The sequence below is a fragment of the Zea mays genome, chromosome 2, assembly GCF_902167145.1.
Source record: "Zea mays cultivar B73 chromosome 2, Zm-B73-REFERENCE-NAM-5.0, whole genome shotgun sequence".
In the NCBI taxonomy this organism is placed as follows: domain Eukaryota; kingdom Viridiplantae; phylum Streptophyta; class Magnoliopsida; order Poales; family Poaceae; genus Zea; species Zea mays.
Genome location: NC_050097.1, coordinates 182,433,286 through 182,454,698, shown reverse-complemented (window position 1 = coordinate 182,454,698; position 21,413 = coordinate 182,433,286).

The window sequence follows — 21,413 nt, the reverse complement described above, 5'->3', positions numbered from 1 at the left end:
ATGAATACAAGACTTCAGATCGGTTTTGGGCCGAGGCGGTCAACACTGCCTGCTACGCCATCAACCGGTTGTATCTACACCGAATCCTCAAGAAGACATCATACGAACTCCTAACCGGTAAAAAGCCCAATGTTTCATATTTTAGAGTCTTTGGTAGCAAATGTTTTATTCTTGTTAAAAGAGGTAGAAAATCTAAATTTGCTCCTAAGGCTGTAGAAGGCTTTTTACTAGGATATGATTCAAACACAAGGGCATATATAGTCTTTAACAAATCCTCTGGGCTAGTTGAAGTTTCTTGTGACATTGTGTTTGATGAAACTAACGGCTCTCAAGTAGAGCAAGTTGATCTTGATGAGATAGGTGATGAAGAGGCCCCGTGCATCGCGCTAAGGAACATGTCCATTGGGGATGTGTGTCCTAAGGAATCCGAAGAGCCTCCAAATGCACAAGATCAACCATCTTCCTCAATGCAAGCATCTCCACCAACTCAAGATGAGGATGAGGCTCAAAATGATGAAGGAGAAGATCAAGAAGTTGAGCCACCGCAAGAGGAGAGCAATGATCAAGGGGGAGATGCCCATGATCAAGATGAGGAAGATGATCAAGTTCCAAGACCGCCACACCCAAGAGTCCACCAAGCAATTCAACGAGATCACCCCATGAACACCATCCTCGGTGATATTCAAAAGGGGGTAACTACTCGATCTCGTGTTGCTCATTTTTGTGAACATTACTCTTTTGTTTCCTCTATTGAGCCACACAGGGTAGAGAAAGCACTACAAGATTCGGATTGGGTGGTGGCGATGCAAGAGGAGCTCAACAACTTCACTAGGAATGAGGTATGGCATTTAGTTCCACGTACTAACCAAAATGTTGTAGGAACCAAGTGGGTCTTCCGCAACAAGCAAGATGAGCATGGTGTGGTGACAAGGAACAAAGCCCGACTTGTGGCCAAGGGATACTCACAAGTCGAAGGTTTGGATTTCGGTGAAACCTATGCACCCGTAGCTAGGCTTGAATCAATTCGCATTTTACTTGCCTATGCTACTTACCATGGCTTCAAGCTTTATCAAATGGACGTGAAAAGTGCCTTCCTCAATGGACCAATCAAGGAAGAGGTCTATGTTGAGCAACCTCCCGACTTTGAAGATAGTGAGTACCCTAATGACGTTTACAAACTCTCTAAGGCGCTTTATGGGCTCAAGCAAGCCCCAAGAGCATGGTATGAATGCCTAAGTCATTTTCTTATCACTAATGGCTTCAAAGTCGGAAAGGCCGATCCTACTTTATTTACTAAAACTCTTGATAATGATCTGTTTGTATGCCAAATTTATGTTGATGATATTATATTTGGGTCTACTAACGAATCTACATGTGAGGAATTTAGTAGGATCATGACACAGAAATTCGAGATGTCGATGATGGGGGAGTTGAAGTACTTCTTAGGATTTCAAGTGAAGCAACTCCAAGAGGGCACCTTCATTAGCCAAATGAAGTATATTCAAGACATTCTAAACAAGTTTGGGATGAAGGATGCCAAACCCATCAAGACACCCATGGGAACCAATGGGCATCTCGACCTCGACACGGGAGGTAAATCCGTCGATCAAAAGGTATACCAGTCGATGATAGGCTCTTTACTCTATTTATGTGCATCTCGACCGGACATAATGCTTTCCGTATGCATGTGTGCAAGATTCCAAGCCGACCCTAAGGAAGCTCACCTTACGGCCGTAAAACGAATCTTGAGATATTTAGTTTATACTCCTAAGTTTGGGCTTTGGTACCCTCGGTGTCGGGGACCATAATTAGGGGTACCCTCAAGACTCCTAATCTCAGCTGGTAACCCCCATCAGCACAAAGCTGTGAAGGCCTGATGGGTGCGATTAAGTCAAGGATCGGCCGACTCAAGGGACACGATCTCGCCTCGCCCGAGCCCAGCCTCGGGCAAGGGCAGCCGACCCCGGAGGATTTACGTCTCGCTCGAGGACCCCCTCTAGCAACGGACACACCTTCGGCTTGCCCGAGGCCCAATCTTCACCAAGAAGCAACCTTGGCCAAGTCGCCACGCCGACCGACCGTATCGCAGGAGCATTTAATGCAAAGGTGGCCTGACACCTTTATCCTGACGCACGCCCTTCAGTCAATAGAGCCGAAGTGACCGCAGTCACTTCGTCGCTCCTCTGACCGGCCTGACAAAAGGACAGCGCCGCCTGCGTCGCTCCGACTGCTGTGCCACTCGACAGAGTGCGGTCGACAGCAGCCAAGTCCGGCCTCGAGTGCCATAGGAAGCTCCGCCTCGCCCGACCCAGGGCTCGGACTCGGGCTCAGCCCTGGAACACGACGAACTCCGCTTTGCCCGACCCCAGGGCTCAGACTCGGGCTCAGCCCCGGAAGACGACGAACTCCGCCTCGCCCGACCCAGGGCCCGGACTCGGGCTCAGCCCCGGAAGATGACGAACTCCGCTTTGCCCGACCCCAGGGCTTGGACTCGGGCTTAGCCCCGGAAGACGACGAACTCCGCCTCGCCCGGCCCCAGGGCTCGGACTCGGGCTCAGCCCCGGAAGACGACGAACTCCGCCTCGCCCGAACCCAGGGCTCGGACTCGGGCTCAGCCCCGGAAGACGACGAACTCCGCTTTGCCCGACCCTAGGGCTCGGACTCGGGCTCAGCCCCGGAAGACGACAAACTCCGCTTCGCCCGACCCTAGGGCTCGGACTCAGACCTGACCTCAGCTGACGGTCTCCGCCTCGCCCGACCCAGGGGCTCGGACTCGACCTCGGCCTTGGAAGACAGACTCGACCTCGACCTCGGAGGAGCCTCCACCTCGCCCAACCCAGGGCTCGGACCGACCACGTCACAGGAGGCGCCATCATTACCCTACCCCAAGCTAACTCAGGCTACGGGGAACAAGACCGGCGTCCCATCTGGCTCGCCCCGGTAAACAAGTAATGATGGCGCCCCGCATGCTCTGTGACGACGGCGGCTCTCAGCCCCCTTACGGAAGCAAGGGGATGTCAGCAAGGACTCGACAGCCCCGACAGCTGTCCTTCCGCCAGGCTCCAGCGCTCCTCCGACGGCCACAACACCACACAAACCGGGTGCCAAAACCTCTCCGGCTGCCACGATGGCATGTACTTAGGGCACTAGCTCTCCTCCGCTAGACACATTAGCACACTGCTACACCCCCCATTGTACACCTGGATCCTTTCCTTACGCCTATAAAAGGAAGATCCAGGGCCCTCTTACAGAGGGTTGGCCGCGCGGGGAAGGACGGGACGGCGCTCGCGTAAGGCCGCTCGCTCCCTCCCGCGCAGACGCTTGTAACCCCCTACTGCAAGCGCACCCGACCTGGGCGCGGGACAAACACGAAGGCCGCGGGTTTCCCCTTTGACGCCTGTCTCCCTTCGACTTCTTCTCCCCCCTTCGCGCTCCGTCTCGCGCCGACCCATCTGGGCTGGGGCATGCGGCGACAATTTACTCGTCGGTCCATGGACCCCCCGGGTTCGAAACGCCGATAGTTGGCGCGCCAGGTAGGGGCCTGCTGCGTGTTGACGAACAGCTTCCCGTCAAGCTCCAGATGGGCAGTCTCCAGCAACCTTTCCAGCCCGGGACGGTGCTCCGTTTCGGGAGTCTTGAGTTCATGTCCCTCGACGGCAGCTACGACATGATACTCCTTCCCCCTCCGCGCGACAGCGACAATGGCGGCCGACAACCTGCCCGCCGGCGGCGGAATCGACGACGTCTTCCCCACGTGGTGGAAGAACAACATTCGGGCTTGTCCCGTCCCCTCCCCCGCCGACGGAGGGGGAGGCGGGGCAACCAAGGCCAAGCAGGAGGCGGCACCTCGTCGGCTGTCGAGCGAGTCGACCGCGCCGACGCCCCAACGGGGGGCACGTTGGGCATCGACCTCGCGTCTGAGACGAAGACGAGCGTCGTCTCCCCGCAACACGCCAACCCCAAGCAAACGGACGACGCCAGCACGCTCGCAAAGGACTTGCTGGGCGTCACCCTCGTACCTGAGACGGCGGTGCGATCTGCCCCTGACGTGACTTCATCACCGCCCGTCGACCAAGAGGTACCGACCGATTCCCATCTCGTGCCTTTTGGATTCAGCCTCGACCCACCAAGCGACTTTGCTTTGGTGGACGCTCTCATAGAGGCGAGTCCAAACCCTCTAGGGTATCGTATGCGGTCACCCTGGGACCGGCTGACGGCCGTCTCGACCTACGGGCCCTCGGGTTCCGAGGAAGATGACAAGCCCAACTTCTGTTGGGATTTCTCCGGACTTGGTAACCCCAATGCCATGCGGGACTTCATGACCGCATGCGACTACTACCTTTCCGACTGTTCCGACGGTAGCCGCAGCCTCGGCGACGAGGACTACGGCCCAAGTCGTGAATGTTTCCACGTCGATCTAGGGGGTCCCGACGAAGGCAACCATCTTGGTATACAGGAGAACGATGATCCCCATAGGCCTGTGCCTCGCGTTGACATCCTTCGGGAGCTAGTTGTGGTCCCCGTCCCGGCGGGGGGTCATGACCCACAGCTCGAGCAAATCCGCGAGATGCAGGCCATGCTCGACGAGGGAGCAGGAACACTTGAGCCGATCCACCGGGACATTGGGTAGGAATGGGCGGGCCAACCTCCGACCGGAGAAGTGCGTCATCTACCCCAGGGCGTCCAGTACCACATCGCCGACAACGTCAGGGTAAGGCCGCCACCGGTTTCCAGTGGGGTCGGCCAAAACCTGGCTGCAGCGGCAATACTTCTCCGCGCAATGTCGGAGCCATCAACCACCGAGGGGCGACGTATCCAGGGAGAGCTCAAGAATCTCCTGGAGGATGTCGCGGTCCGACGGGCCGAAAGCTCTGCCTCCCGAAGGCAGGGGTACACCTCAGAACATCGCGCCGCGACTTCCCGATTCATGCGGGAAGCCTCGGTCCACACCGGGCGCACGCGCAACACAGCGCATGCGGCCCCGGGTTGCCTCGGCAACGAGCACCATCACCGCAACCGTCAAGCCCACCTCGACGAGAAGGTGCGCCGAGGCTACCACCCCAGGCGTGGGGGACGCTATGACAGCGGGGAGGATCGGAGTCCCTCGCCCGAACCACCCGGTCCGCAGGCTTTCAGCCGGGCCATACGACGGGCGCTGTTCCTGACCCGGTTCCGAACCCCGACTACTATCACAAAGTACTCGGGGGAGACGAGACCGGAACTGTGGCTCGCGGACTATCGGCTGGCCTGCCACCTGGGTGGAACGGACGATGACAACCTCATCATCCGCAACCTCCCCCTGTTCCTCTCCAACACTGCTCGAGCCTGGCTGGAGCACCTACCTCCGGGGCAGATCTCCAACTGGGACGACCTGGTCCAGGCCTTCGCCGGCAACTTCCAGGGCACGTACGTGCGCCCTGGGAACTCCTGGGATCTCCGAAGCTGCCTCCAGCAGCCGGGAGAGTCTCTCCGGGACTACATCCGGCGATTCTCGAAGCAGCGCACCGAGCTGCCCAACGTCACCGACTCGAATGTCATCGGCGCGTTCCTCGCCGGCACCACCTGCCGTGACCTGGTGAGCAAGCTGGGTCGTAAGACCCCCACCAGGGCGAGCGAGCTGATGGACATCGCCACCAAGTTCGCCTCTGGCCAGGAGGCGGTCGAGGCAATCTTCCGGAAGGACAAGCAGCCCCAGGGCCGCCTACCGGAAGATGTCCCCGAGGCGTCAACTCAGCGCGGCACCCAGAAGAAAGGCAAGAAGAAGTCGCAAGCGAAACGCGACGCCGCCGACGCGGACCTTGTCGCCGCTGCTGAGTACAAGAACCCTCGAAAACCCCCCGGAGGTGCCAATCTCTTCGACAAGATGCTCAAGGAGCCGTGCCCCTATCATCAGGGGCCCATCAAGCACACCCTCGAGGAGTGCGCCATGCTTCAGCGCCACTTTCACAAGGCCGGGCCACCTGCGGAAGGTGGCAGGGCCCGTGACGACGATAAGAAGGAGGATCACAAGGCAAGAGAGTTCCCCGAGGTCCGCGACTGCTTCATGATCTACGGTGGGCAAGTGGCGAACGCCTCGGCTCGGCACCACAAGCAAGAGCGTCGGGAGGTCTGCTCGGTAAAGGTGGCGGAGCCAATCTACCTAGACTGGTCCGACAAGCCCATCACCTTCGACCAGGGCGACCATTCCGACCTCGTGCCGAGCCCGGGGAAATACCCGCTCGTTGTCGACCCCGTCATCGGCAACGTCAGGCTCACCAAGGTCCTCATGGACGGAGGCAGCAGCCTCAACATCATCTACGCCGAGACCCTCGGGCTCCTGCGGATCGATCTGTCCTCGCTCCGGGCAGGCGCTGCGCCTTTTCACGGGATCATCCCCGGTAAGCGCGTCCAACCCCTCGGACAACTCGATCTACCTGTCTGCTTTGGGACACCCTCCAACTTTCGAAGGGAGACCCTCACGTTCGAAGTGGTCGGGTTTCGAGGAACCTACCACGTAGTGTTGGGGAGGCCATGCTACGCCAAGTTCATGGCCGTCCCCAACTACACCTACCTCAAGCTCAAGATGTCGGTCCCCAACGGGGTCATCACCGTCGGCCCCACGTACCGACACGCGTATGAATGCGACGTGGAGTGCGTGGAGTACGCCGAGGCCCTCGCAGAATCCGAGGCCCTCATCGCCGACATGGAGAGCCTCTCCAAGGAGGCGCCAGACGTGAAGCGCCACGCCGGCAACTTCGAGCCAGCGGAGACGGTTAAATCCGTCCCTCTCGACCTCAGCAGCGACGCCTCCAAGCAGATCCGGATCGGCTGCGAGCTCGACCCCAAATAGAAAGCAGTGCTCGTCGACTTCCTCCGCGCAAACGCTGACGTTTTCGCCTGGAGTCCCTCGGATATGCCCGGCATACCGAGGGATGTCGCCGAGCACTCGCTGGATATCCGAGCTGGAGCCCGACCCGTGAAGCAGCCTCTGCGCCGATTCGACGAAGAAAAGCGCAGAGCCATAGGCGAGGAGATCCACAAGCTAATGGCGACAGGGTTCATCAAAGAGGTATTCCATCCTGAATGGCTTGCCAACCCTGTGCTTGTGAGAAAGAAAGGAGGGAAATGACGGATGTGTGTAGACTACACTGGTCTAAACAAAGCATGTCCGAAAGTTCCCTACCCTCTGCCTCGCATCGATCAAATTGTGGATTCCACTGCTGGGTGCGAAACCCTGTCTTTCCTCGATGCCTACTCAGGGTATCACCAAATCAGGATGAAAGAGTCCGACCAGCTCGCGACTTCTTTCATCACACCTTTCGGCATGTACTGCTATGTTACCATGCCGTTCGGTTTGAGGAATGCGGGTGCGACATACCAAAGGTGCATGAACCACGTGTTCGGCGAACACATTGGCCGAACGATCAAGGCCTACGTCGATGACATCGTAGTCAAGACGAGGAAAGCCTCCGACCTCCTTTCCGACCTTGGAGCGACATTCCGATGTCTCAAGGCGAAAGGCGTAAAACTCAATCCCGAGAAGTGTGTCTTCGGGGTCCCCCGAGGCATGCTCTTGGGGTTCATCGTCTCCGAGTGGGGCATCGAGGCCAACCCAGAGAAGATCGCGGCCATCACCAGCATGGGGCCCATCAAGGACTTGAAAGGCGTACAGAGGGTCACGGGATGCCTTGCGGCTCTGAGCCGTTTCATCTCGCGCCTCGGCGAAAGAGGCCTGCCTCTGTACCGCCTCTTAAGGAAGGCCGAGTGCTTCACTTGGACTCCTGAGGCCGAGGAAGCCCTCAGGAACCTGAAGGCGCTCCTCACGAACGCGCCCATCTTGGTGCCCCCCGTTGCCAGAGAAGCCCTCTTGATCTACGTCGCCGCGATTGTGGTTGAGAGACGAGAAGAGGGGCATGCATTGCCCGTCCAGAGGCCAGTCTACTTCATCAGTGAGGTACTGTCCGAGACCAAGATCCGCTACCCACAAATTCAGAAGCTGCTGTACGCGGTGATCCTAACGCGGTGAAAGTTGCGACACTACTTCGAGTCTCATCCGGTAACTGTGGTGTCATCCTTCCCCTGGGGGAGATCATCCAGTGCCGAGAGGCCTCGGGTAGAATTGCAAAGTGGCGGACGAGCTGGCTAAAATAGCCTCGGGGCGAACAACGGTTCCCCCGGACGTCTTCTCCCGATACCTGCATCAACCCTTCGTCAAGACCGACGACACACCCGAGCCCGAGAAGGCCTCGGCCCAGCCCGAGGCACCCTCGGCTCGCCCCGAGGCACCCTCGGCCCCCGAGGGTGAGGCACTGCGCGTCGAGGAGGAGCGGAGCGGGGCCTCGCCTAATCGAAACTGGCAGACCCCGTACCTGCAATATCTCCACCGAGGAGAGCTACCCCTCGACCGAGCCGAGGCTCGGCGGTTGGCGCGACGCGCCAAGTCATTCGTCTTGCTGGGAGACGGGAAGGAGCTCTACCACCGTAGCCCCTCAGGCATCCTCCAGCGATGCATTTCCATCGCCGAAGGCCAGGAGCTCTTACAAGAGATACACTCGGGGGCTTGCGGCCATCACGCAGCACCTCGAGCCCTTGTTGGAAACGCCTTCCGACAAGGCTTCTACTGGCCGACCGCGGTGGTCGACGCCACTAGAATTGTCCGCACCTGCCAAGGGTGTCAATTCTATGCAAGGCAGACACACCTGCCCGCTCAGGCTCTGCAGACGATACCCATCACCTGGTCGTTTGGTGTCTGGGGTCTGGACCTCGTCGGTCCCTTACAGAAGGCACCCGGGGGCTACACGCACCTGCTGGTCGCCATCGACAAATTCTCCAAGTGGATCGAGGTCAGACCCCTAAACAGCATCAGGTCCGAACAGGCGGTGGCGTTCTTCACCGACATCATCCATCGCTTTGGGGTCCCGAACTCTATCATCACCGACAACGGCACCCAGTTCACCGGCAGAAAGTTCCTGGACTTCTGCGAGGATCACCACATCCGGGTGGACTGGGCCGTCGTGGCTCACCCCATGACGAATGGGCAAGTAGAGCGTGCCAATGGCATGATTCTGCAAGGACTCAAGCCTCGGATCTACAACGACCTCAACAAGTTCGGCGGGCGATGGATGAAGGAGCTACCCTCGGTGGTCTGGAGTCTGAGGGCAACGCCGAGCCGAGCCACGAGCTTCACACCATTCTTTCTAGTCTATGGGGTCGAGGCCATCTTGCCCACAGACTTAGAATACGGTTCCCCGAGGACGAGGGCCTACGATGGCCAAAGCAATCGAGCTAATCGAGAAGACTCCCTGGACCAGCTGGAAGAGGCTCGGGACATGGCCTTACTACACTCGGCGTGGTACCAACAGTCCCTGCGACGCTACCACGCCCGAGGGGTTCGGTCCCGAGACCTCCAGGTGGGCGACCTGGTGCTTCGGCTACGACAAGACGCCCGATGGCGGCACAAGCTCACGCCTCCCTGGGAAGGGCCGTTCGTCATCGCCAAGGTTCTGAAGCCCAAAACGTACAAGCTGGCCAACAGTCAAGGCGAGGTCTACGACAACGCTTGGAACATCCGACAGCTACGTCGCTTCTACCTATAGGTGTACATTCGGGCCGCCCGGCCCGGCCCGGCCCAAGCCCGAAAAGGCCCGTATTGTTTGAATTTCGGGCCGGCCCGGCCCGTTTGAATTTTGGGTCGTGCCGGGCCGGCCCATGGGCCTCGCCCTCGGCCCACGGCCCGGCCCGTAATTGCTTAAACGTGCCGGGCTTATTTCGGGCGGCCCGAAATTATAAAAGCCCGGAATTCAATTTTTGGCCCGAAATTCACATTAGGGCCCGAAATTCAGTTTTTGGCCCGAAATTCAGTTTTAGGCCCGAAATTCACATTAGAGCCCTAAATTCAAAAAAAATAAAACAAATAAAAGATAAGACAAATAAATTTGAACAAAATCAAACTTAATATTTGTATTAAAGTTACCACAGCTATGCAATGACTACCTCGTTTATAAATCATTTTGTTAGAAGAAAAAAGAGTATAATCAGCTCTATACAAAGTTCGTAAGTTCAGTTTATTGTCTAATGTTCATAACAAAAGTAAAATTACACCACACACTCTAATTCAAAGATACGAAAAACATCTAACTAGCATTATCTCTAGCTTTGTGTTCTTTATCAAGTATATGAAAGTGTGCAATGAAGTGTGTTTTAATAAATATATGGGCCTTTTCGTGCCTCTATATGGGCCTTTTCGTGCCTGCCTTAAACGGGTCGTGCTCGTGCCCGCCCATGGGCCGTGACCTCGGCCCAAACCCGACCCGATATAACGGGCCGTGCCGGCCCGGCACTAAATTATTTCGGGCCGTGCCGTGCCTGGGCCGTGCTTTTTTTTCCGTGCTTCGGGCCGGCCCATCAGGCCCGGCCCAAATGTACACCTATACTTCTACCCTTAAGATGCTTTCAAGTCGTTCATACACCTCGGTCACATACAAAGTTTAGTCATCAAGGAAGGGTCAGCCTTGCCTCGGCAAAGCCCGACCCTCCCTCGGGGGCTAAAAGGGGGGAACCCCCTCTGCGTCAAAATTTTCCTTGGAAAAATATCTTTTCGGCCAGAATGTCTTTCGTGCTTTTCGACTACTTCGAAAGTGGATCCTGAAAACGACGGAGTACACGTAAGCAGCCAAGGCTGACCGAGCCGAGGGACTCCTACGCCTCCGGGATACGGATACCTCACTCATCACCTTCTGCGATAAGTAACTCACGCTCGGATAAGTGATTCCGCGGACCGAACAAGTCTTCACGCTCGAAAACTCCTCTGCCGAAACAATTTTTCGGGCCTTCTCGACTACATCGGTGACAGAACCCTATGGACGAGTAAGAGTGCACGTAAGCGGCAAGGCCGACCGAGCCGAGGGATTCCTACGCCTCCGGGATACGGATACCTCACTCATCACCTTCCGTGAAAAGTAACTCTCGCTTGGACAAACAATTCTGTTACCGACAAATAAGTCCAGATACTCGAAACAAGAGGAAAAGAAACACAACTTTACAACACGACGACAGTATGTTTGGGCCTCGGCGGCCGCAGAAAACATACGCACACTACAAGATAACCCGATCCTGCAGGCTCGGATCTTGACAGTCGAAGGAAGCAGCAGCACCCTCGGCGTCAACTACACCTTCGGCGAGGTCCTGCCTAGCCTCGGACGGCGACACGGTCGGAGGATCTCCACTCCGAAGGACGACATCAACACCATGCCCGGGCCATCGCCGCCAGGGTCTTCTCCAGGAATCCGGCTCGAGCAAACGGCTCGGCCGGCCGCCCCGAAGCCTCAGCCAGCTGTCCCCCGAGGACATCAGCCCAGCTCGTGGCATCGGCGACTCAACTCTAGCGTCGGTCCCGCCAGTGGACGACCCGGCTAGGCTCCGGCCGACCAAATCTTCTTTTTGAGCCAACTCTGCCTCTGTCCGTGCTGACGCCGCTACCTCCAGCTTCGGCTCATCGAAGAGCGACCGAGGGTTCCTTTAACTAAGCAAGAGAAGCCTCGGACAACAAGGTCGACCGAGCCGAGGGATTCCTACGCCTCCGGGATACGGATACCTCACTCGTCACCTTCACACGAGGCGACTCACGCTTGGTGAAGCGGTTCAGATAGCCGACAGGCGAGTCTTAGTGCTCGAAATGAGGAAAAAACATGGCTCCGTGCCAAAAATACATACATGTTCAGGCCCCGACAGCCGCAATGAACAAGACACCAGCACTCAAAGTGCCATCACAAATGGAACTCCGGTTCCACCTCCGCAGGCACGAACAACCCCACACGATTGGGGGGCCTGCGGAGCAACAGAAGGCCGACGGGTGGCTCGCTGCGGCCCGCTCCAACAACGACGACGATGACTTCTGCTCCGAGGGGCCGAACAGCAGCAGCGATGACCTCAGGGCGGATGCTGCTGCCATAGGGCCCTCGCTCACTTCCTCACTCGAGAGGCAAGGACGAGCAGAAGGTCGTAGAGTTGGAGGTCAGTCCGTGGGCGGCACCGTCTATCTCGTCGGCGAAGAAACCTCTTCCGGCTGCCGTGGCGGAAGGCGGCGCCGGAAGCGGCTCCGAAGCCGCTCGGGTCAGAGAGCCGGGCACGCGGCAGCTGCCAGCGCCACGAACGGCGAACGCCCTTCCCCCCGATCACTGAGGGAAGGAGCGGGCCGCTGCCCGCGCAGAGACCGACCCCAACTCGGCGCACTCCCCTCCCCAGCACTGATGATGAACATCCTTGAAGCTGAAGGAGGGGCAGAGGCCGCAGCCCGGCTTGCTTCTCCCCACCCAGGGGCTGGTGGTCACCGTCTTGGGTGACCACCGGTGAGGGGACGTGGCCGGGCTGCCTGATGAAAATCCTTGAAGCCGAACGATGGCTGAAAGGTACCAACTTCCACGAAGTTGCGTTCCTCCAACGGCAAGGCGGAAGGATTGCGGGTGTTCCCCGTCCGGGGGCTCGGAAGGTGGAAAGACGCGATGCATAAGGGAGCGCGAAGACATGGTCGCCTTTCAAGGGGATCACCCTCCTTTTAAAGGCGACTCTCCCCACTTGCGTCCTCAGCCATCGCGGGCTGAGTCTTCTCCAACACGCTCCAAGGTCCTCCCCCTACGACACGGGGGCTGGGTCCCACGCGTCATGCAAGCTGGCCCAGGGCAGAAGAAGCCAAACCGCCGCGCGCGGTGCATGCAACTGCCCATCGGTTACAAGCATTCCTCCACTTTTGCCCAGACCAGCGGGTGAAAGGGCAGACAGCCATGCAGTCGGCATGCAACCGCGCCAAGTGGGCGCACCCCTCCGACTCCAACGCGCCCAGCATGGAGGCCCAGGCCCACACGTCATGCAACCGGCGCGCCGGTTGCTACGTGCGAGCAACTGCACCGCCCCTCGTGCCACTACCGCGCCTCCTCGACTGCGGAACCAGTACCGCGACTCGAGGCAACCCTGCGCATGACCCAACAGCGCCAGCCAGGCGCATTGGTCACGGGCCAGTCAGCCGCGGGAGAAGGCGCGACGGTCGATGCGGCCAAAAATGGGCCGACAGTAATGGCGGTGGCAGGCGAGCGGAAGCAGCGATCACGTCGTCAGCCAAGCTCACGTCCCCTCATGGGACAGCGAGAGAATCCTCTCCCACGGCGTGAAGACGGCGCGCCCGTGTTCCGTTCCTCGAACGGCTCGCGCACGCGCAACGGCTGCCCCGCGAACCACTCGCTCCGTCGCATTAACTCCGCGGTAGGACAGGCGGCACCTTTGGCAGGAGAAGCGGGCGACGCTTCGCCTTCGCCATAACGACCGCGTCAAAAAAGGTGCGCCACGTCGTTTCGATTTCGTATCCTTTTCCTCTTTCTCTCTCTTACAACAGGGACCGGGAAAGGGGGATACCCCAAAAAGGATTCTTCTCCACGAAGGAAACGGGCCCCGAGCCCCCCCTACTGATCAGAGGTTCGAAGGCTGGCCCCTCGGAGGGGTTCAACAGCCGCCTCAGAGCACTCGGACTCCGCGCCCACTACTGGTCAGAGGTTCGAAGGCTGGCCCCTCGGAAGGGTTCAACGGCCGGCTCAGGCCACTCGGGCTCCGCGCCCACTACTGATCAGGGGTTCGTAGGCTGGCCCTCGAAGGGTTCACAGCCGCCTCAGACACAGAGCGAGGGATGACCCTGGGTACGTTCGATACATAACCAAGGCTCGGGCTACGCTCCTGAGGTACCCTAGGACATTTCCGAGACCAGCGGGAACGATCTTGTAACGGAATCCCATCAGAGGGAGGCATCGAGCCCTCGGACCCCATCAAAAGGGGACCGGGTCCGGCAGATCACCCGCAGGTACTTTTGGAGCGCGCCTCCGGGCCTCTAGCCGACCCCTAACAAATGGGGCACGGGCGTCCACTCGGATTACCCGTCAACAGTTCACTGGAGACACCATGTTCGGCGCCCTCCAATGGCAACATGGCGCTTTTCCCCCCTCCTCCTTGCGGAAAGGCAACGCAGGGGCGTATGTAAAAAAGTCGAGTCTGTCCTTTATCGTCCTCTCGCCCTGTGCGGAGGCTCGGGGGCTGCTCTCGCAAACTTGGCTCCGGCCAAACCGTTGACAGCGTCAACATACCGGCCCGAGAACTTGGGACCCGACCGTGCACCCGGGCTATGGCCAGCTCGCATGAGGGAACAACCATAATTAGGGGGCTACTGTCGGGGACCATAATTAGGGGTACCCTCAAGACTCCTAATCTCAGCTGGTAACCCCCATAAGCACAAAGCTGCGAAGGCCTGATGGGTGCGATTAAGTCAAGGATCGGTCCACTCAAGGGACACGATCTCGCCTCGCCCGAGCCCAGCCTCGGGCAAGGGCAGCCGACCCCGAAGGATTTACGTCTTGCCCGAGGACCCCCTCCAGCAATGGACACACCTTCGGCTCGCCCGAGGCCCAGTCTTCACCAAGAAGCAACCTTGGCCAAGTCGCCACGCCGACCGACCGTATCGCAGGAGCATTTAATGCAAAGGTGGCCTAACACCTTTATCCTGACGCGCGCCCTTCAGTCAACAGAGCCGAAGTGACCGCAGTCACTTCGCTGCTCCTCTGACCGGCCTGACAAAAGGACAGCGCCGCCTGCGCCGCTCCGACTGCTGCGCCACTCGGCAGAGTGCGGTTGACAGCATCCAAGTCCGGCCTCGAGCGCCATAGGAAGCTCCGCCTCGCCCGACCCAGGGCTCGGACTCGGGCTCAGCCCCGGAAGATGACGAACTCCGCTTCGCCCGACCCCAGGGCTCGGACTCGGGCTCAGCCCCGGAAGACGACGAACTCCGCCTCGCCCGACCCCAGGGCTCGGACTCGGGCTCAGCCCCGGAAGACGACGAACTCCGCTTCGCCCGACCCCAGGGCTCGGACTCGGGCTCAGCCCCGGAAGACGATGAACTCCGCTTCGCCCGACCTCAGGGCTCGGACTCAGCCCTGGCCTCAGCCGACGGTCTCCGCCTCGCCTGACCCAGGGGCTCGGACTCGACCTCGACCTTGGAAGACAGACTCGACCTCGACCTCGGAGGAGCCTCCACCTCGCCCAACCCAGGGCTCGGACCGACCACGTCACAGGAGGCGCCATCATTACCCTACCCCAAGCTAACTCAGGCTACGGGGAACAAGACCGGCGTCCCATCTGGCTCGCCCCGGTAAACAAGTAATGATGGCGCCCCGCATGCTCTGTGACGATGGCGGCTCTCAGCCCCCTTACGGAAGCAAGAGGACGTCAGCAAGGACTCGACAGCCCCGACAGTTGTCCTTCCGCCAGGCTCCAGCGCTCCTCCGACGGCCACGACACCACACGAACCGGGTGCCAAAACCTCTCTGGCTGCCACGATGGCATGTACTTAGGGCACTAGCTCTCCTCCGCTAGACACGTTAGCACACTGCTACACCCCCCATTGTACACCTGGATCCTTTCCTTACGCCTATAAAAGGAAGATCCAGGGCCCTCTTACAGAGGGTTGGCCGCGCGGGGAAGGACGGGACGGCGCTCGAGTAAGGCTGCTCGCTCCCTCCCGCGCGGACGCTTGTAACCCCCTACTGCAAGCGCACCCGACCTGGGCGCGGGACAAACACGAAGGCCGCGGGTTTCCCCTTTGACGCCTGTCTCCCTCCGGCTTCTTCTCCCCCCTTCGCGCTCCGTCTCGCGCCGACCCATCTGGGCTGGGGCACGCGACGACAATTTACTCGTCGGTCCAGGGACCCCCCGGGTTCGAAACGCCGACACTCGGGGATCCACATTTGATTTGATTGGTTATTCGGATGCCGATTGGGCGGGGTGTAAAATTAATAGAAAGAGCACATCGGGGACTTGCCAGTTCTTGGGAAGGTCCCTGGTGTCTTGGGCTTCAAAGAAGCAAAATTCCGTAGCTCTTTCTACCGCTGAAGCCGAGTATATTGCCGCAGGCCATTGTTGCACGCAATTACTTTGGATGAGGCAAACCCTTAGGGACTACGGTTACAAATTAACCAAAGTTCCTCTTCTATGTGATAATGAGAGTGCAATCCGCATGGCGGATAATCCCGTTGAGCATAGCCGCACTAAACACATAGCCATTCGGTATCATTTTCTAAGGGATCACCAACAAAAGGGAGATATCGAGATTGCATATATTAATACCAAAGAACAATTAGCCGATATCTTTACCAAGCCACTAGATGAACAAACCTTTAACAAACTTAGGCATGAGCTAAATATTCTTGATTCTAGGAATTTCTTTTGATGTCTTGCATACATAGCTCATTAATATACCTTTGATCATGTCTCTTTTATATGCTATGACTAATGTGTTTTTTCAAGTATATTTCAAACCAAGTCATAGATTGAAAGGGATTTGGAGTCTTCGGCGAAGACAAAGGCTTCCACTCCACTCCATCGAATCATTCACCCTTCGCCGTCGCTCCGAGCAACTCTCCAACCTTGGTATAATCTTCACTCATATTTTGTTTGCCAAAGGGGGAGAAAGTAGTTAACAAAGGCTTATATTTCACTCAAGTATCCGTTTTTGGCGATTCATGCCAAAGGGGGAGAAAGTATTAGCCCAAAGCAAAAGGACCGCACCACCACCATTTTTCAAAATTTGAAGTTAAGAAAAGGTTTTGAAATGATGAATTTTTCAATCGGTATCTTATTTTTGATACAATTTCAAATTGGTACACCCTCTTCAAAAACTAATATCTAAAACCCTCTTGAACACTAAGAGGAGGATTTTATTAAGGGGGAGTTTTGTTTAGTCAAAGGAAAAGCATTTGAAACAGGGGGAGAAAATTCCAAATCTCGAAAATGCTTCTCAAAATCTTATTCATTTACCTTTGACTATTTGCAAAAGGACTTGCAAAAACAAAACATGTGGTGCAAGCGTGGTCCAAAATGTCAAAAATAAAGAAACAATCCATGCATATCTTATGAAAATACTTATTGGTTCAATTCTAAGAAATCTTTGCACTTACATTATGCAAACTAATTCAATTATGCACTTTTATACTTGCTTTGGTTTATGTTGGCATCAATCACCAAAAAGGGGGAGATTGAAAGGGAATTAGACTTACACCTTTTTTCCTAATTGATTTTGGTGGTTGAATTGCCCAACACAAATAATTGGACTAACTAGTTTGCTCTAGTCTATAAGTTTTACAGGTGCTAAAGGTTCACTATAAGCCAATAAAAAGACCAAGAAAGGGTTCAAACAAAGAGAGCCAAAGACATCCCAAAAGGCACCCTGGTCTGGCGTACCGGACTGTCCGGTGTGCCACCGGACAGTGTCCGGTGCACCAGGGAACTCGAAGCTGAACTTGCCACCTTCGGGAAAATGGGAGGCCGCTCCGCTATAATTCACCGGACTGTCCGGTGAAGCACCGGACAGTGTCCGGTGTCACACCGGACTGTCCGGTGTGCCAGCGGAGCAACGGCTACTTCGTGCGCAACGTTCGTCTGCAACGCATTTAATGTGCACGCAGAGGACAGAGCAGCGCCAGACGGCGCACCAGACAGTCTACAGGACTTGTCCGATGCACCACCGGACAGCCCAGAGGCCCCACCAGTCAGAGCTCCAACGGTCAGAACCCAACGGCCGGCTGACGTGGCTGGCGCACCGGACTGTCCGGTGCGCCATGCGACAGCAGCCTTCCAACGACCACATTTTGGTGGTTGGGGCTATAAATACCCCAACCACTCCACATTCAATGGCATCCAAGTTTTCCACCTTCAACACATTACAAGAGCTATAGCATTCAATTCTAGACACAACTAAAGAGATCAAATCCTCTATCAAGTCCGGAATCACTCCAAATCAAATAGTGACTAGAGAGTGTGACATTTGTGTTCTTTTGAGCTCTTGCGCTTGGATCGCTTCTTTTCTTTCTCATTCTTCTTGTAATCAAACTCAATTGTAACCAAGGCAAGAGACACCAATTGTGTGGTGGTCCTTGCGGGAACTTTGTGTTCCGTTTGATTGAGAAGAGAAGCTCACTCGATCTAAGTGACCGTTTGAGAGAGGGAAAGGGTTGAAAGAGACCCGGTCTTTGTGACCACCTCAACGGGGAGTAGGTTTACAAGAACCGAACCTCGGTAAAGCAAATCCTTGTGTCACACTCTTTATTTGCTCACGATTTGTTTTGCGCCCTCTCTCTCGGACTCGTTTATATTTCTAACGCTAACCCGGCTTGTAGTTGTGCTTAAGTTTATAAATTTCAGATTCGCCCTATTCACCCCCCCCTCTAGGTGACTTTTACTTTGTAATTCACTTTCAGAACAACCTTCATCACAACAACTCTAGCCGAAGATCGGGGAAGCTTCGGTTCTTCGACGCGGTTGGAGCAGCAAAGAAGTGAATAAGTGATCGAGTCGCTTGCGCACCACGTCTTTTGAAGGAAAATATGATGTTTCCATCAGTAGGCCCAATATTCATGTGTTGTAGTTTTATACGAAGTTATATTTCGCACTACACCTATAAATAGAGGTACAATGCCCATGCATTTTCACCTTTTGCTGGACAGACACTCTCGTGCTTGCGGGATCGCTCTTCCTTCAAAGATATATGGTTTTCTTACCTTCCATTGCTACTTAGATCCCCAAAGGTATAATTGTAGCGATATGTTCAAGTACCATCTTCTGTTAATTTATTAGTACTAACTGACTTTTGATCCTTTTCCTTTAATTATCTCCTTTTCCTAGGAGTACTAAAGGGAAGGAGATCATATTATTCTAATTGTGTTGCCCTATTATGGTTCTCTTTAGGAACCATGACAGATGACCAGCACACATGAAACAAACTTACACTATTGTATCTTCAAAAAGTTTTACAAAAAGGAGACGTTAGAATTCATGATTTAATATGAGATATCTATGGATGCATAACTATTGTTTTTCCTTTCTTTTTTCAAAACATGGAGATGTTTGTTTGCTTTTTATAAATGAAATTTAAACTAAATCAATCGCCTAAAAAGATTTTCTCCTATGCGATGCTACAATAAACAATTGCTGATCATGGATTAATTAGGCTTAATAAATTTGTCTCGCCATTTAGTGTACATCTGTGTAAATACTCATAATTGATATTCAAACATCCAATATGGTATGACTAAACTTTAGTTAGAGGAACCAAACACCCCCTTAATCATTTAATCCATCCTCTCTAAATGTAGCCTAAACGAGGGTGCCACAAATTTAATAACGATTGATTCTCATTTCTCTGTGCATAACGCTTACATCACATACGTTCAGAGAAGAAGAGACCTTTATCTCATTCACATAATCACAATTGAGAATTAAATAAACCTTGTCTTGTCTGATGGCAAGATCAACATTAATATAATTGCACTTAATAATGCACTTTCTATTCTCAAAATGGCAGTGCATGTTACTATCATCTAAACACAAATTGAAATCAATTCCTTCTCGTCAAAAGCACACATAAAATATTATTTACTTAGGGAACAAAGCCACCATATAACTCTAATGCAATATCTCTAATGGCTTCAACATCAACTTTGAACCTTTTAGCGACTCTAATACTTTTTCTCCTCTTTAAACAATCTTCTTTGTATGGAATCAAGTATCGATTGACAAATCTAAATACATAGTTCATCTATGAATGCAATTTTATTCTTATTGTTCTTGTTCATCCATTTGAGGAACTGAATATAATCCTTCATCTGATGCACATTCTAGCAACATCATCTGCAGGTGTCATAATTTATCTCTTCTGGGTGATCTATGGAGAATGTCCTTTCTGCAATGAAACTTGTTTCCTTGTTATGTGACTTTGAAAAAAATATTCATTTGAGCTTAAGCCTCCATGATGAGACATAAATATTTTTATCTTGGTTCTCAAATTGAGGGTCAAAAGGCTTCTTAAAATATTGTTTCTTATGGGGTGACCCTTAACTTATGACGAATTCTTAACTAGATTCACATTGCCAGTCTTCATAGCCTTAAATTTGTCCACTTTATGGACACACATGGCAATCAACTTGTGCATCGTCCATTTTTAGGACTCATGTTATAGTTTATGACATAAGTCTTAATTTCTTTGAGTAGAGACACTAATATTAAGTGGACAACAAAGTTATTTTTAATTTCATATTAAAAGATTTAAGCGTATTAATAAGATTGGTCATCTTGAGTATGTGTTCCCTCATGCCAAAGCCATTATACTTATCATCTATAATTTTCTTTGTTATGGTTCTAGCATATGCTTTAGAAGAATGATTGAATTGTTGTTGAATCTTGTTAAGGTACTCAGTGCCACTCTGACATTCTGGTATTGCTCCCCTTATAGATTATATGATAGGGCTTATAATGACCATCATGCATTTCTTCTTTGATTTCTCACCCTTAACACATTCGAGACGACACATCATTGTCAACTCTACACTATTAGCTGCCTGGCATTCCTTCTGTTGACAACACAGGACCAACAAGCTTCGAGTTATCAATGACATAATCTATCTTAGTCAATGCCAGTGGCATGCCTAATTTCTCCTTCCAAGGGGGATAATTAGATCTATTTAATGTTTTTAAGTCTAAAGATTGTGTTCAAAGCATTTGAGATCTTAGATGGTGGTGCTTGAAATTTAAATCATCATGCATATAAAAATGTAACATTGGTTTAAATTAAAAATGCATAATACTAAAAAAATATTTCAATTCTAAGTTACCTTTGGTAGAATTAAAACATAATAAAATCTTTAAAATAAATTAGCATCAACATACCATAGTATTCTCGAATTAAATACACCCTTTGGTTCCAAGTTAATGGGACGATAAAATAAGTACTAGAAAAGTGATTGTCCCATCAAAGCTTGAATTGAACATTTATGGACAACTGCCAATCATGTGGTTCTGTGATACTCTTTGGGTGGCTGAAGGGTTCCAAGATAAGTTGTCTTCAAGTCTAGTTATGTTTCTGTAGGCAGCTATAGCATTTTGCAACAGATTATAAGTTGAAATCAACTTGACCAATTTCCTACACTTATTATCCAGTCGGCAGACTCATGTAATTTATGTATAGTATTCGATAAATGGATGACATTACATCAACTATTTCTAGGTACATTGTTTCACCATTTGAGTATGCTCTTCGTGAATCTGAAGGAAGCCTGTAGCTTGCCATTGTCAACGGGCAATTGAAATGGTCAGCAGCACCCGAACCTCCTTAGGTTGTCTCCAACAATTTCCCCTATACAAAATCCCCTTAGGCCTTGTTCGGTTGGATCCGGAACGGAGGGGATTGGAAGAGATTAATTGCTCTTCTATTCAATTTTTACTAGAAAGAGATTTAATCTTCTCTAATCCCCCTCAATCCACCTCTAACCGAACAAGCCCTTGTGTATATTTTTCTATTATGCTCCATTTGGATGTTGATATTGGAGGGCATGGAATTGAATTGGGTTCAATAC